Source organism: Egretta garzetta, unplaced genomic scaffold (genome assembly GCF_000687185.1).
Source record: "Egretta garzetta isolate BGI_Z169 unplaced genomic scaffold, ASM68718v1 scaffold33, whole genome shotgun sequence".
NCBI lineage: Eukaryota > Metazoa > Chordata > Aves > Pelecaniformes > Ardeidae > Egretta > Egretta garzetta.
In genome coordinates, this window is record NW_009259250.1 from 1,411,448 (window position 1) to 1,416,306 (window position 4,859).

Genomic DNA, 4,859 nt, shown 5'->3' on the forward strand with positions numbered 1-4,859 from the left:
CAGTGAATGCCATACGATTTGTGTTAATGTTAGCATATAATCCTTATTGACCAAAGTTGTGCAGCTATGTATACTCTGTGCTCAGGACTAGAACTCAAATGCTCATAAATTGGTACGTTTTCTTAGTGGTTTGCCTATGTTCTGTAATGACTAGGTGTTCTTAATGTCAGAACAGAAATATATCTTAATCTATTTTTCTTATGGATTTGTTTCTATCATCTCACATTTTCTTTTTTAAAGCAAAATGTCTTTCCTTTTTATCTAATTTTATATGCTGCTAAATGTATTTTAAATACACTGTTTTGCAAACCTTGGCAGTTACTTTGAGAACTGAACCACGTGTATTGGAAAAAGCTATGTAAATAGATGGTTGTACAAAGAAAATACCTTATCTTGTGCCTGTATGACTTTTAAAGCTCTTAGAGTGTGGATATTGAGGGAGGTTGTATAATTTACCCAACTGCTCTGAATATTAATTTGTAAATTCTGCAGATTTTAAAAATTTATGTAGATTCACATACAGTGTTTGGATATTGAGGTTTTTTTGGTTGTTGTTTTTTTTTTTTTCCTAGAAAGTATCAGTCTGTAAATTATAGCTTATGCAGGTAACAAATAAATATGTGAATGCGAACTACTTCTCTTTGCTTTTTTCATCGTACTTCCTTATAAAAAAATAACTTCCCTTGCAAAGGCCCTAAATATAGAAATGCACAATTTCACACGATGCAGTAGAATAGCTTGCTGAGTAATATAGCCCATAGGTTGTTCTGGTATCCCACGTCTGTGTTCTCGTTGGCCATTGTTTGTGTTTTGACAGTACTTAGGAATCCTGGTAGGATTCCCTCATACGAAGTACAGTACAGACTTAAAATGAAGCAGATGGCTCCTGTTCCTAAGAGATGACAGTTCTTACCTTATTACATATGGTCTGTCAAACAAAGAAAAGTTCTGATGCCTCTTACTCATCTCAGAGGAATTATTTCCTTCACAGCTCAGCTTGAAAGGAGATGAAAATGCAGACTACTTGCGATTTGAGGCTACCGATTTATTCCAAGTTTTGGCAGAAATGAGTAATAGCATCATAGAATTGTTTAGGTTGGAAAAGACCTTTAAGATCATCAAGTCCAATCGTTGAATAATGATACACGTTGTTAAGAAACAATATATAGGTTAGTTAAAATTAACAGCAGTAATAGCAATTATAGAATAGAATCATAGAATCATTTGGTTGGAAAAGACCTTTAAGATCATTGAGTCCAACCGTACCTGTCTACTACTAAACCATGTCCCTAAGCACCTCGTCTACCCATCTTTTGAATACCTCCATGAATGGAGACTCTGCCACTTCCCTGGGTAGCCCTTTCCAGTGCCTGATAACCCTTTCACTGAAGAAATTTTTCCTAATATCCAATCCAAACCTCCCCTGGGGCAACTTGAGGCAGTTTCCTCTCATCCTATCGCTTGTTGCTTGGGAGAAGAGACCAACACCCACCTTGCTAAATTAGTGTTTATCTGTTGTGGTTTTTGACTACCTAAGGAGTGTCCACACAAAAGGTTTGGGACCGTATCACAACTTTAAGCAAAGCTCCCAGTGGAGAGTGGTTTTACGTGCTCGACTCATGTGAGAGGCTTTGTGTGCCTGCTGGAGGGTCCCCATTCCAGCTGGCCCAGTGGGTAAAAGCCACCCATGATCCCAAGCTACACAAATGTTGCCAACAGCTTGGTGACCCCTGGTTTTGGAGCTGAACACTCATGGCTGTCATCTGGGAAGCCTGGATAGTTGGGGAGGGGGCGGGGGGCTGGGTGGTTTTTGTTTTGTGCGTGTGTGTATGTATGTAAGGTTCATATGAATATTGTGTTTTGCAACTGCAGGACGGAAGTCCTTATACACCCGGGAAAGGATTACCCGCTGTCAGGCTTCGCTGCATCAATGGACCGTACGGTGAGGGGCTGTCCTGGCAGCAGACTGAATTGCAGATGCTTCTCTCTGGTGATGCTTGACAACACAGATGTTTTGTTTTATGAAGCTGTCTCCTGAGAGGCACCAATATAACTCATGTAATGTGTGTATGGAAGGATGGGGTTTTTCCCTCCAGGAAGGCATTGCACCCAAACCACATCTTACCATAGAACACAGCTTTACTCTGAAAGTTCTTGCCATCAAGTAACTGGAAGAAAATTGTCATTTTGTAATGGTCACAGTATCAGTGTCTTGTTTTAATGAAGAATTCTTCAACTGTTTTTTTTTCTCCAAACTTTTCATTTGTACTATAAAACTTATGTGACAAAGATAATATGAAATCAGAAAAAGGTAAGCACTGGACTCCAATTGTCTGAAGATGTTTGTTTAAAAAAAAATGAAGGCAGTCTCTGAAAAATTAATTTTCTGAGAAGTCATGGGGAAATAGTGTTCTCTCTCAAAGTTGGAATTCAGAAGTTGAGCTAAGTTTGTGAACAAATTAATAACAACAGCCCATCTTATCTGCTTAGATACATTCTTAAATACAGGCAAGGTCATGTGTTATAATTAATCACATGTAAGGTACAAATGCTGAGAAAATATTTGCAATGTTTCCTATTGCATATTGGACCAAGCGCTTATCGTGCCCCTGCCTTGAATAAAAGGCTCCATGCTGCCTGCAGCACTCGACGTTCAGCCATGGAGAGGGCCAGGAGCCTGTGCTGCTTGGCTGTTGTGCTAGCAGGTAGGTGCATGGCATTTGTATTCCATTAAAATGTTCAAAAGCAAGATGTAAATGTGATAACAACAGAAGAGCTATTAAGGGTGGTGATCTTTTTACGTGGAAAAGGCATGGCTTTAAGTCCGCCTGGGGTGACTCCATGGGGAAGACAACAGGGCTGGCTTGTTTAGAAATAACCCCCAGTCCAACAACATATTCAGCCCTTGGGCACCGGCACGGAAATGCTGGAGTCAGTGGGGTCCATTCAGCTGCTGAAAGCTGCCCCATGCTTTGCTAGCTTGTTTGCTGTGGTTTTTACCCCAGTATACCAGAGGTTAATTCTGTCCGGAGTCTAAAAAAGGGAGAATACATCTTGTATGTCGCTAGATAAAGGAAGAGGGAACCTATGCAGCAAATGCCTTTGAAATATATGGGCGAACCCAAAATGTAAAGACTGATGCTATTAAATTAAAAGGCCTGTGGTAATATTTGAATTCTTTGCTTTTGCCTTATTGCAGCATTTTCTAACCTAACTTCACAATATTGAATTCAGGGTTTTTAAAAATCAGTGGGGATAATTTTTTTCGTGTATATATTTTAAACTACCTCTCTTCAGTTTCTGTTCCCATGGAAATTATCATGGAAAGCAGCAAGTAGCCACTGCTAAATTCAACTGCTCGTTTGCATGTCATCTTCTATGTACCTTTACAAACATGGGCTATAAGTGCAGTGAAGATGATATGGAGATTTTGAAATAAAAATGTTTTTAGAAAGTAGGGAAGGAAAATCGCATCTTCCCACTTGCTACTATCCCATTTGTGCTGTAATAGAAGTAAATCCAGGAACAGGGGATGAATGAGGTTGCAGCTCTACTCATACCTGCAAGTGCTTGTTTTCAAAATTTGCTGGAAAATTTAAGTTTCACATGGATGGGGAGGAGGGGAAAATTAAAAATTTCTTGGCTCCTGCTGGGGCAAATTTTTCCCTTGGACTAGCTTTTTCATTCACAATATCCTTCTTATGAAGTATTTTGAAGGTATTTTATTATACAAATGAGTTGATAAGTCTTCTGTGAACCAATGCTATGTAAAATGACACCAAGTTAATAATATGCTGGAGCACGTTCAGTCATATTCTTTGATTTCAGCAGTGAAAACACTGAGGCTGTATTTGACTCCTATTACGGAAAAAAAAAACCCAAACTGAATGAAATGTGGTGGGTTTACTCTACCTTGTGCTTCGCCTGCCAAGGTGTTAACGTGAATGTGCAAGGCAGAGCAGTGCAAAGCTGCTGTGTGCAGACGCCATGCATTGACTGCAGGGCTGGTGCTTGGTGCCCCATTTTTTTAGCCTCTGTGGTTGCGCAGGTTTAAGGACCTCGGGATCCAGAGGGCTGCGGGAAACCTCAATAAGCAAGAGTATTTGGTGCAGGGTGGTACAAAGGCACGGCCGGTTATTTCCACGGGACTTGCAATCTGTGTGTCTTTCCCACATCTTCATCAGGGACAGAGTACGAAAAGGCAAGGCCCAGGCTCTTCAGTGTTTCATCAGAGCATTGATGAATCCTCCCCCATTTCTGCTCCAAGAAGAAATAATTAAGGGATTGCAGAGGGATGTTCATATTCCTATTGTGCTTTGGATGAAAAAAGGGATCAGAATTTAGGGGGGGGTGAATGCTGGACAGAAAGCAGCCAGCCTGTGGGGCATGACTGCCCATCCCAGAAAACAAAGGTGGAAGCCAGGCCTGCCCGCCTGGCAGGAGGCGAAGGTTAACGGGGTTTCACCCCGTAATTCCAGCCTCCGGACAGTGATACCAGGCGTGGTGGCAGGGAGGAGCGAGCTCTGCTGCGCATCGCTGGAGCATCAGATGCTCCTGCATCAAAGGAGGGTGAGAGTTTTCACGGAAGACCGGTGTAGACAGCACTCAGCTCCTGCTTTTCTGCATTCCCACCCCCTGCTTGGAAATCAACTCTGGCATTGCAGCATGATGGCATTTGCTGGTGAATCTACGGGTTTATCCTGTAAATTTTCCCAGTATATATAATTATTCCTTGTGCGCATCTTGCTTGTAAAGTTCTTTGTTTGGAGAAGCCCAGACTGCATCAGCAATCACATTTTAAGCTTTCAAGCACAAAACAGTCCACATTAAAAAAAAAAAAAAAAAAAAAATTAGAAAAG